A 12,831-nucleotide genomic window follows, 5' to 3' on the forward strand; every position below is an offset into this window, starting at 1 on the left:
GTTCGCTTGCGTAAAATATGCCTATTCACTCTTGTTTTGAAGATACCCAGGCTGTAAGAGTTAGGAAGCACAGTACTCTGGATCTGGGTGTCAAATCCCATCACCCATGCTTATAAGAAAATAAGGATATTGACAACATACAGATGTAAGCATGCCCGATGTCTTGCGGTGCAGTAGTAATATAGTAAAGAGGGAACGAGATCAGAACAGTTTTCTCACACTCTCCCCGAAGTAAGCCATACGATGATGATCGAGACTCTGCAGTTTACCGATTATGTCGTCTTATCTCATACAAAAAGGGACGAGAAAATAGTAGACATGTTCATCTCGCGGAGCGCATGTTAGCTCTTTTGGAAAAGAACTGCATGATTTCGCGGGATTCTTTTAGAACGGCAACAAATGTCTAAGTCGATAGCTGTAGCATCTAAAGTTAAGCGCATAAACGCACTTCAGTCATATTTGTATAGACTGGAGCCTTCAGAGTCCATTTAAAATTGATAAAGATAGTCTACTTGTTCACATTTTTGGGGTTCTCTTACCGAAATGTAAAAACTGCTGATGTTATGGTTTTCACCGTGTATTTTTTTATGATAACTTCGGGCATTTCTGTCTCTACAAGTTGAACTAGGGAAAAGAGTGTGTACATACTGTGTAACTAAATATTTCATTATTATGAATACCTGCTGTAATATCCCATCGGTTCAGTATCCTTTTTATAACTGGCTTTTCATGGCAAGAAATCTTCTTCTTCTTCTTTACACACTATGAAATATAGTCGTTTCCGCTGTTTGTACTCTTAGATCCATGGGCGTACTCAGGGCAGATGCAGGGTGCATCCTGGAAATCTCGCAGAAAATGTATAAACTCTCTTAAAAAATGTATAGGGGCAAAGATACAGACAAACAGAGAAAACAACGCAGCGGATTTTAAAGCAGTACGTACAGCAATAGATAGAGTGATTCAAGAGGTTTATATGTAATAAAACTACCACTGTATACCTACTTAGTAGAGAAAAGCAAAGAACTTTAAAAGCATTTGGAAATGTAATGACAAACATATTTATGAGCGCTTGAATTGCAAACGCTGGTGAACATTTCCTCGAACCTGTGCGTCCGTAAATGATGCTATGTGCGTTTTAAGCAATATAAATATCACTTGCTTTATCGGTGAAGGAAAATATCGTGAGGAAACCTCAGAGGCGTGGACTCCACCAAACCGCCCGAGACCAGCGTGGTGGACTGCGGTCTGCAATGGGCCGGTAATGGGTTGATATGATCATGATGATAAAAAAAATACCCGGCTTTTCTTAGACCAGGGCTCGTTTGGAACCCTCGTAGCTTTAGGTTTAAGTTAGCGAACGTAGTTATCACCATCACCTCATAATTATATTAACATATATTATATAAACGCTTCAACGTATAAACGCTTCATAAGTGCCTGTGATAGGCTTACATGAATAGAGCATTTTAGAATTGGAATTTAAATTTGGAATTTATTTTAATTTTTTTATGTAATAGAGGGTACCTGTGTATAAACTTATTTACAAAATCCTTAAAACATTACTTGCTGGAGAAAGATTATTATAAAATAAATGACTTCCTCAATGAGAATATTTAATATTGACAATAATAAGTCCGCCTCTCAATCTGGTTACAGCGCCCTCAAAGGATTCCGTTTCAAATGTAAACATTAGATTGACATTCTTTTTGAAAAATATAATAATTATGTATTCTATATGACATTGTAATGGACTTGTAATTGAATAAATAAATAAATACCCAGGCTGTAAGAGTTAGGAAGCACAGAACTCTGGAGGGCGTGTCAAACCCCATCACCCATGCGTATAAGAAAATAAGATGCTAATCGCTTTAGCTGCGAGTTTCTGGGATATTGACAAGATACGGATGTAAGCATGCCCGATGTTTTGCGGTGAGATAGTAAAATAGTAAAGAGGGCACGAGATCAAACAGTTTCCTGATCACGCTCCCCGAGGCACGCATTTCTGCAATTTCTCTGATGCAAAACATTGACCACAGTGGCCAAAATCGGTCAGAGAAACCGTTTAACGTTTCCCTTCCAAAGTACGGAACCGTAAATGCGCGTGTTTGACTCGCACTTGACGGCTTTTTGTAATTACTTAAGGTCGAATAATTACAATAGCTATTAAGTTATGAACACAAGTACTTAGCACTTCGGTACCTGCACCAACCTTGATCTTGAATGTCAATGAATTGCCTTCACATTTAGGTACGAAGTAATAATGTAAATTAAACCTTAAAATTATGGCCTTAAAGTGCACTTATTGTAGTACAAGATAAAAGGCGCCCATTCATTTCACTAGATTATCTTAAGGAGTAGTTGAGGAGTTTGAAGTTTAACTGATAAAATATTAGGTTCGTTTTGCAATAAACATTATATGTTTACAATAGTGATTGACTGTTGATGTTTAAAAAATTACGAAAGGATACTAAAACCAATTTTCTTTTTATGCATCTGTAACACTCACAGATTTTTCCCTTTCTATTTTTAAAACGAGCAAAAAAAAAACAATTATAGTTTTAGATTAAGTAACTAAATTGAAATAAATTTAAATACAAGGTTTTCAATGTGACCTAGAAAGTTGACAGCCAACAATTCAAAATACGAAACGCATTTGACGACCTCCTGGCGCAGTGGTCAGCGCTGTGGTCTTCTTATTCGAGGTCCTGGGTTCAATCTCAATTTAAGAATTGTCCTGAATTTTTTCTAGTCTGGTCTGGAGGCTTTGGTCGTGGCTAGTTACAACCCTACCGACAAAGACGTGCCGCTAAGCGATTTAGTGTTCCGGTGCGATGTTGCGTAGAAACCTTTAGGTGTATGACTTCCATACAGGTTAGCCCACTACCATCTTGGACTGCATCATCACTGTGAGATTGCAGTCAAGGGCTAACTTGTAGTGAAATAAAAAAAAAACTTTTTATAAACTGGCCAGAAAATCAGAAGCAATGCAAAAAAAACCAAGTGTTTGGAATTTGTTTTGCCTAACGTAAAAAAAATTGATAAAAACATCATAATAAATGGAGAAACACTTAAAATAGAAAACTCCACTGTTTTTCTAGGAGTGACCTTAGATAGTAAGCTACAGTGGGGTACCCATATAGAAAGCCTAGCGAGTAAACTTAGCTCAGCTGCATATGCAATCAGGAAAATTAGACAGCTTACCGATGTCGAAACAGCTAGGCTTGTTTATTTCGCATACTTTCACAGTATTATGTCCTATGGGATCTTGCTGTGGGGAAAAGCTGCAGATATTGAAAGTATATTTATACTACAGAAAAGAGCCGTACGATCAATATATAAACTTGGATCACGCGAATCGCTTCGTGAAAAATTTAAACAAATAGGTATTCTTACAGTAGCTTCGCAATAATATAGTCTTTGTGAGGCAAAATATTACTCTTTATAAATCAAAAGCTGAAATTAACAATCGACTTACCAGAAACGGTCATAAATTAGTGATATCTGCATATCGTCTGCGAAAGGTGCAGAACTCCTTTGTGGGGTTGAGTATACGCTTTTACAACATGATTCCTAAGGAAATTCTTGACCTACCAATGCATACATTTAAAAAATGTGTAAAAACGCATCTAGTACAGCGAGGTTACTATACATTTGATGAATTCCTCAATGACAAGGTAGAATGGAAGCAGCCAGCCTCGCTCTCATCTCCCGCAAGATTGTAAATGTTGATGTTGGAAAAGAGCAACTACTGAGTTTCTTGCCGGCTCTTCTCGGTAGAATCTGCTTTCCGAACCGGTGGTAGAGTCACACAAACATACATACTTGACGTTTCAAAAGTGCTTATAAAGTAGGCCTACTTGAAATAAATTAATTTGAATTTGAATTTGACTTTAGAAGTTGCTCTTTTCTAACATTAATTTTATGTTTTAGCATTTATTGTTCTAGTACTAGAAGAAACAAAAGGTGGTCGTGGCGTGGAATGAATATGCCAAGAAACACACTGGAATCTAGGTCATATTTCTTAATATAAAAAACTTTATATTGAAACGACTTGACTGGATTGGATTTTAATTTCTATATTTTTCATAGTTCTCGAATGTGTTCAGAAAGAAATTAACTTCTTCATTTTGCAAAATAAACTTGTCTCATTCGCAACAATCAACATCTAAATTTGTCTCTACTTTATTTAGTTCTCTATCTTTTCGTTCGGTGCAATAAAACAAACAATGCATGTATCTACCTATAACGCAAGCGCATTCATTCATTCATTTATACTTTATTGAGTTACATTCGCATTGAGCGTCTTTTCTAATCATAAATACAAAATAATGGATAATATAGGTCAACTTTCTTACCAGGAAAAACGCTCACTAAGTTGCGGGAAAACTATTATTTAGAATAGCAATCCCTATTAAACTAGGTAAAGTAATTACAGTTTTGCAGGCGCACATTAGGCTCATGTCACCTAGAGGTATTGTATCAATCATTCATTCAGCGTCGAATTAATATTTTTTTTTTATTTTTTTTAATAATTTTTGAAGTGAAACCTATTTAGAATCGTTGTTATTTAATACTCGATGAAATCCATCTGAAGCTCTCGTAGGGTGATTTTCAGAATTTTCACTTCTGCAAAATACTGTGCAATTCACAGAATTGCACAGTATTTTTACTTTTTAAATTATACGAAAACATTAACTGTATAGTGTATGTATATCGAGCTGCTGAATAGGTAACCTTTTTGTTTTTATTTCGCGCTTTATCTGCGAAGTTTCAAGAGGGTGGCTTTTTCGAGGGGTTGACGCGTTTATTGTAACAGGAATCCAATTAGTCGCCGCAACCCACGCCGGCTGAAAATATTATGGCGGCTTTTCCCGCCAACGACGTGAAGTCGCCATTTTTTGTTTCCACTTTTTTTTAAAGATTGATGTGCGCTATTGTTGTTTTTTCCGTCCTACAAGAATTTCATGATGAAAGATTACGACTTTAATTATTTTAATTTTATATGCATTTAGTTCAAACCTAAAGGCATATGAAATTATATGCATAGACCTCATAGATGTTTGTCGGCTAAGTTTTACTGTTTATACAATAAAAATTACCATTAAAAAACCTAGAGATGCTTTTTAGTTTTTTCCTTTGATACAGAACTCAACCAATAGGGGGATTAATTAACACACCCCGTAAGTTTACGAATGAGAGGGAGGATGCGCTCTTTTTCAATCAAATCGAATGAACAAATTACAAACGCAATCAAAACGCTCCGTAACGATTTCCGGACGAAGCTTTTTATTTTTTTTTTGTCGTTCGTCACCTAGCCCTGGTTCTGGGTTTACGAATCTCGTTCTTTTTTTGAAATCCGTATGTTTTCGTAAATTGTGAGAGCACTCACTAATTGACGAATCGGTATCCGAATTCGTTGCGGTGCGTTCCAGTGGAGGAATCGAATAAAAATCGAATGAAAAAAGGTCAATGTATCGAATCAATTGAAACGGCTGTCGACGAGCGATCTGTTTGGCTCCCCAGATGGCACTGGGAAAGCATTGACGAGATGTAATTAATTCTGTTTGTAAACATGTGGCCGCGGTGTAAATTAAATGTATTATTTGTTTAATTAGGAAGGAGGGAGATTTGTTGCCTAAAAATATTTATGGCGCCTTATAGGCTCATTTGTTAAGAGTTGAGTTGTATACAATAACTAAACCAATACGGTTTAGTAAATGTATGCAATAAATGGGATATCTTATTTCTTAAGTGATATTATGTCGTCAGACTCAGTCAGTCTTTTGAGTAACACCTAGTATGTAGTAGAATGGTACCAATAATTATATCTCAAAATTGTCTTTACATAATAGAGATGACGCGTTATGAAGCCTTGAAAATGAATAACGAAATAAATATATTACGACAAACACACATCGCTGTCTAGCCCCAAAGTAAACATATGTTATATGGGTACTTTTATGAATATAATATGCATAAAATATATATATATCATATAATATACAGATAAACGCCCAGAGCTATGTGCCGCGTCCATTGCCACTGTATGCGCCAAGTTATATTAAGTTATTTAAGATTTTTATTTCGAATGAGTGGACTGTATTTTTTGCGGTAAATTGGTGTACAAAAGAAAGATACAAAGGAATCAGAGCACAAGGAAGACAGCACTTACTTGACCTTATTTTTCATGGGTGTCCGGTAGGAGCACGCCGTCCGTTGATACAAATATTCCTCACGAAGTCCTCTCTTCTCGAACACCACCACTTATGTTATATTTCGGCACACACATAAATATAGGAATTATGCTTAAAAGGATCTCATTGAAACTTCTAAGGTATACTTAGCGACTAGTAGAATATTATAAACATTGCAAAATTTCAAATCCAAGATGGCCGCCACCACAAAGGCAAATTACATTATTTTTTCACAGCTCTTTTGATATGGGTGTCAAATGACTAGAATGTACACTATTTATATTGAAAGTCAGTGGTTTTAAATTTATTTTTAAATTTTTATTTATAACTAGCGGACCCTCGCGTATGAGTCAATCGAGAAGCTGGAATAGATCTGATTAGTGTTGCCCAAATGCAAGAACAAGACGAGACTTAGCCAGTCTTGGTCTTGGTCTTGCGCCAATACACCTGGTCTTGGTCTTGGTCTTGGTCTTGCGCTCCCAGTCTTGGTCTTGGTCTTGGTCTTGCAGCAAGAGTCTTGCAAGTCTTGCAATTACCTATTAGTCTATTACTATTTATTAAAGTTTACTTTAAATCTTAGAAAAACGTATTAGAATTGGAACATTGTGAGCTTGAATTAACATAGCCATAGTAAAGATCAAGCAGATTAATAAATAACTGAAGATTTGATAAGAAATTCGAAAAATCAACTGACCTATATGTCGTTTTCCATGGAAGTAACTGTTTCTTAATAAACATTTATGATTTATAAGCTTACATTTGCTAAAACAACTTGTAAAAACTTAAGAAATATAAATACTAAATGTACAATAATAGTACCTACCTAAGTAATTAGTTTAAAACCATATAAGTAATCAATATTATAATTACTTACTAGAATGAATTATTATGACATCTACTACCTATCCTCACCATTTTATCCTAATCATAATACTACTTGCGTGATCAGTATAATGTATTCATTTTCATTCTAAGCACTCTGAAACTTATTTATTCTTTGGAACACCTGTAGGTACTCTTAAAATTCGAAATTATTTTGCATGAATAGTGTCAAATGTTAAGATTTCGGCGCGGCGGCAACGATAGTTTTAGATTTCAAAAGAAGCCGCCGGCGCGTGTATCATAACCATGTACTTCCGAAAAGCGGCAAATTTCTTTGAGAAGTAAGTACAAAACCTTTGATGCCGCATTATCAAAGTGCCGATGGTTAAAACATAACTATGCATGCACTCAGTTTGATTTTAATAGATATTTTTTTATTCGCTATGTTTATGGTATTAGTCGTAATGCGCATAGGTCCAGTTTTTCATATTCTTTGATATAGTTTTTTGCGTCTCATAGAATTCCTAAGCGTACCTACCTACCTATACACCGAACTGTTACACCTAACTACTCCGTGAAATAGCGCTAAGTCCTAGCTGCAAGACGCAAGAGTCTTGCAGGCTATGTCTTGTTCTTGCTCAAGTCTTGCACGCTCAGTCTTGGTCTTGGTCTTGCTAAAAATACGCGGTCTTGTTCTTGGTCTTGGTCTTGCAAAAACGCAAGAACAAGACCAAGACTGCAAGACCAAGACTGAATTTGGGCAACACTAGATCTGATGATAACATCAAAATGTACCTACCTACTATTATTTTACGTGGTATACTGAGTTAGTAAGATGTGATTATTTTAGTTGATACATACATACATACATACATCCATCCTCACAAACGTTCGCATTTATAAGTAATATAAATAGGATGGTACGCATGCATTCGATCGTTGTTCCAGATGCCTTGCGACTTGCTGTTATTTGTGAAGAGTTATGTCCTTTATCTCCGGCAATTTTTATCAGATCCTTATTAAAATAAGACAGTACATGCTTGATAGTATAAACTTTCAAATAAAAAAATAATTATTAAAATCGGTTCAAATTTAACGGAGCTATGAAATTAAATTGATAAACAAGTTCTTCCCTTCATTGTTGATCGGGACCACAATACCCAATTTTATTTAAATCTGTTCAGTAGTTTTAACGTGATGCGGGGACATACAGACAGACAAACAAAAATTAAATAAAAATCTCAGTTTTGGACTCAGTATCGACAAATCATCCGGTCAAATTTTTCAAAATATATTAAATGTACAGAAATATTCCCGTTACAGTTTCATAATACTTAAGTGTGGATATGAAGAATAGAGTCATCGATTTCAAAAGATTATCGCTTTTTGATAGGCAGAAAACGAAGCTGTCTTCACTTTAATACTTCAATTCCTCAACGTCAAACCCAAAAAAAAAAATTCATGAACAACTAGTGATCGGTTGGGTATGACATCCAATTTGTGTCCAATTTGAAATCTTAATAAGCCGTCAAAGCGTTCCAGAAATAGTATGGCTAACTAATTACGATCTTTAGAAGGGAGGATGGCGACAATTGACAAATGCGTTCTGCGACGCGCGATACATACAATTAGCCGTGGAATGTTCCCGGCTAAAGGTATACCTTACCCTCGAGGGGAGATGGCTTACCTTCGCCAATTTACCCTTTCCATTAGTACACGACCATTTGGTCACAATATTTAAGTTCTATATGTAATACAATTCTGTATACAAAAAACCGCAGGTGGGTCTCGAAAAGAGGTATACACTTCACTCGAGGGGAGATGCCTATAATACGTCAATTTACCGTTGTTATTAGTACAAAACCATTTGATCAAAATTAAAACTTTTTGTTTCCATGAATTACCTAGGCATAGTTATGCTTTACCTTAGTACACAATTATTGGTTCAAAAGACTAGCGTATGCAAAAATTACCGTGCAATGATTCCGATAAAAGTTATCCCTTTACCATCGTTGAAAGATGACTTATTTCCCTACGTCTTGTTACACCATCGTCCACCCCAAGTCTTAGTATAATCTCTTAGCACAAAAGCTCTGCCTACCCTGAAATTAATGTATAACTCATAAATGCGAAAGATTTTTAAATTTTATGGCATCTTTTGTCTTTATGCATATCCTGGTGAAAAACCCTGTGCACGTCACTGAGTATAATATAAGCATTCGGTCCCAAGTATTATGTTCTGCGACGTCATACTAAATGATAACATTCATAAATAACGATTCATATACTATATATCCAACACATATATAACGATTCATATATTATGTGGCTTAACGCCTAAGGTTGAACGCCTTATGAAGTGTTGCTCTGTTCATAGGCTATGGTTTTCACGTACCATCACGTACCATCAGGCTATCGGATGGTCCGTCTACGATATATACAAAAATACTTTTAGGAAAACTACACGACCATTTTGTTACAAGTACGATTAGCCGTAGAATTTTTCTGAATAAAGTTATGACCTACCTTCGTGGGGAGATGCCTTATGTATCTATTCAAAATTACTCCGTGCTTACTGCCCACTGGGTCAAATACGAACTAGTAATAATAATAATAAGTAGGAAGAATAATAATGATTTTTACAAGGAATAATGTCATGTGAAAAATGTATCCGGCAAGAAATTACGCAAAACTACAGCTAGAAATGGGATGTCGCTTTGAAAAAATATCTAAGTACCTACATATTTAATCTCGCTCTATCTAGTAAGCTGAGCCTATTTCTGAGCCGCTAGAAATATCAGGAGTTTTGGATCGGAGGTACATTGTGTTGCTTGATGGTTTCCGAACGTCGCGTTTGTGTCACCGCGTTGTCAATGTCAAATGTTTGGCGGGAAAGTGAACTTTTGCACACATAAAATAGGGGTTACTTTCGTTCAGTAATTACATCTAAATTGAGTGTTTGCTTTGCGAGGGGGTCTATTTGAGAGGCCTTTGTCTGCGGACGTAGATAAATCATTTGGTGTCAGTCGACTGGTCGGGATGTGTGACAAATTGCCTGAGCGCCACCTAGCGGCGTGGCAAAAGCGATTTCCTATCGGCTTATTATATCGCGTGATAGGTGAGAGGTCGTTAATGGACGTAGTTATGAAATATCTTCCAAGAGAGATAACATATTAAATGGATAATCGACCCGTGAAGGTTCAGACATAGTTAGACATAGTTAGAGGACCTACGTATACCTATATTAAGCTGATCATATATACCAAGACCCACCTCGTCGTACCGGCCGCCTGTGCTATTTCTTTAAAGAGTCGAGAGAAACATTTCCAAGTGTTACAATAATTTTATAAAGTGGGTAAATAATTAAACATTTGATTAATAACCAATGTTCATGACATGTAATTGGTGGGTATTTTAATATAAATACGACTGCATTATCGATATACTCCATTCCTACATGGACTCAAACGATGCAAAGATACCTCCCGGTGTCTTAGTCGTTTATCACAAGCTCAGGTTATTCTAACTATATAAATAAATATAAATATACTACGACAATACACATATCGCCATCACCCAAAGTAAACGTAGCTTGTGTTATGGGTACTAAAATGACTGATGAATATTTTTATGAATAATATACTAAAATACTTAGAATATACATATAAACACCCAGACACTGAAAAACATTCATGCTCATCATACAAACATTTACCAGTAGTGGGAATCGAACCATCGCTGCCCACTGCGCCAGTCGGCCGTCGACTGGATATGTTTGTCCGTATGTGAAGAGTAATTATTTAAAATTTAGAATGGCTGTAACGATTTTTACGGATCTTTTACAGCCAAAAGTACATTATAAGGATAAGAACTTGCTGAGAAACAGTTAAAACCAAACAAGGTTATTTATTTATTTATACACTATATTTGGTCACCAATAAAAGAAAAAAAAATTGACACAACAAGAGGAAACATAAAAAGTGGCCAAAGGATACAAAAGGCGGCCTTAGTAGTTAGTAGCGATCTCTTACAGGCAACCTTAGGATTAGGATAACCAATAGAAACCGATTGGTGGGAATGTATTGATAAATATGGTTATGGTATGGTACGTTATATAACACTAAGTTAAGGGTGGAAAAGTCAATGTACCTAGGCTAAAAATACTTCAGGCCTAGGCTATTATACCGCAGTAAACGGAATAAATACTTATAGAAAAATAAATAAAGTTCAATAAACTTTAAAGTGGCAACGATTAAAAAAGTGATAAGTCATGAAAGAGTATTTTCAATAGCAATTGGATGTACTAGATTTAAAAATAAAGTGTTTTATTTTTTAAATTTTCCAACGTGTTTTATTTTGTCGTCCGTCAAGAATCGTCCATTTATTAAATCTTCAAAGAGCACTAATATTACAAGTGCAATAAACATTCTCATATTAATTATTCCATATTCATCCAGAAACGTCCAATTAACGGCGAAGAAGTTGCTCGTAATGTGGTTTGGAAGAAAATAGCTATTTCAAATAGGGCTGCCAACTGTCTGAGTTGTAACTTTCTTTATTCAAATATAACTATAGGAGCGTTGACCGTTCAACTGATAATAGGTACCTACAACATCTTTTACCTCTTTATATTTTAATCTATTCTCAGGAAATGTAAGTTTATCTTAGCTTATTATTCTAAATGCGAAAGTGTTTCAGTAAGCAACAAACATGGCCCTGTTTCACGCAGTAACGAACTAACGTTTTTTTTTTGCTACGATTTTTTTTTAAATAAATAACTTAGCTAAGTAATTAAATTATTTTTTTGTTGAGTATTAAAAGTTTTCAAGACGAAATTTTTGGTGCGGCACTGTTACGGTATACATTCACGAACAAAAAAACACAGTTCTGGCTGGCAATACTGTAGCTCTGTGGTAGTACCGCAGACACTGAACTCTTCTTCTCCTTCTTTTGCTTTTTTTTGGCTTTTAGGTATGCCAAATCGGTACGTTGTATTTCGCCAATGTCACGTATACTTGGAAGATCCACAAAGGTGATAGTCAAAAAATAAACATTATATAAGACACTGAACTCCATTGTAAGCCCTGGAGTGACGAGCACTGTCAGTGTGACATTATTAAAGTAAGTGGCCTAGGAACTAAAAATAACTAAAAGAAACACAAAACAAAGATCTTACTACCTATTTTATTAGTTTCAGAGACGCTCATATTATGTCACATTTCGAAATGGGGCAAAATTTAAGCGGCTATTTGACAGATATCCTAGTGTGTTATATATTAGCGATCAATGGTGGTGGTAAAACTCTACTCTCGATTATGAGGTACGTTCAAGTACGAAAGTACTGGCATTACACTAATATAATAAATTATTTGTTACATATGTGTGGTTGAACCACTGCATCGATCATAATGAATTTTTGCAAAAAGATATCTCGTATCCCGGGCCGGACATTATAAATGTAATTAAAAAAATTATAGGAATTACAAAAAAAATATATTAACGGTAGATACTATTGCGGTACGTATTACGCTATTAAAGGAGTAAGGTGTAAGGTGTAACTGCGCACTCGCGGGCACAGCTAGTAAAACATAAATCTTTTATATGTTCTGTGGTTACTACTTACTATTTACTAATACTACGCAAAAGCACCTTAGCTTAAAAACTCCGACGAATTAAATTAAAAAAAATTTAACGCAATACGCCAGCCGCCAACCCTGCTCCAAAGTAATTTGTTAAATACAAATTGGTTATTAAAATTCTTGGCGCAGCGACAATCTGGTGTCGCTTTGGGAATTTTAATTTGGGCTTTTATTTA

The sequence above is a fragment of the Pararge aegeria genome, chromosome 23 (genome assembly GCF_905163445.1).
Source record: "Pararge aegeria chromosome 23, ilParAegt1.1, whole genome shotgun sequence".
NCBI classification, from domain to species: Eukaryota; Metazoa; Arthropoda; class Insecta; order Lepidoptera; family Nymphalidae; genus Pararge; species Pararge aegeria.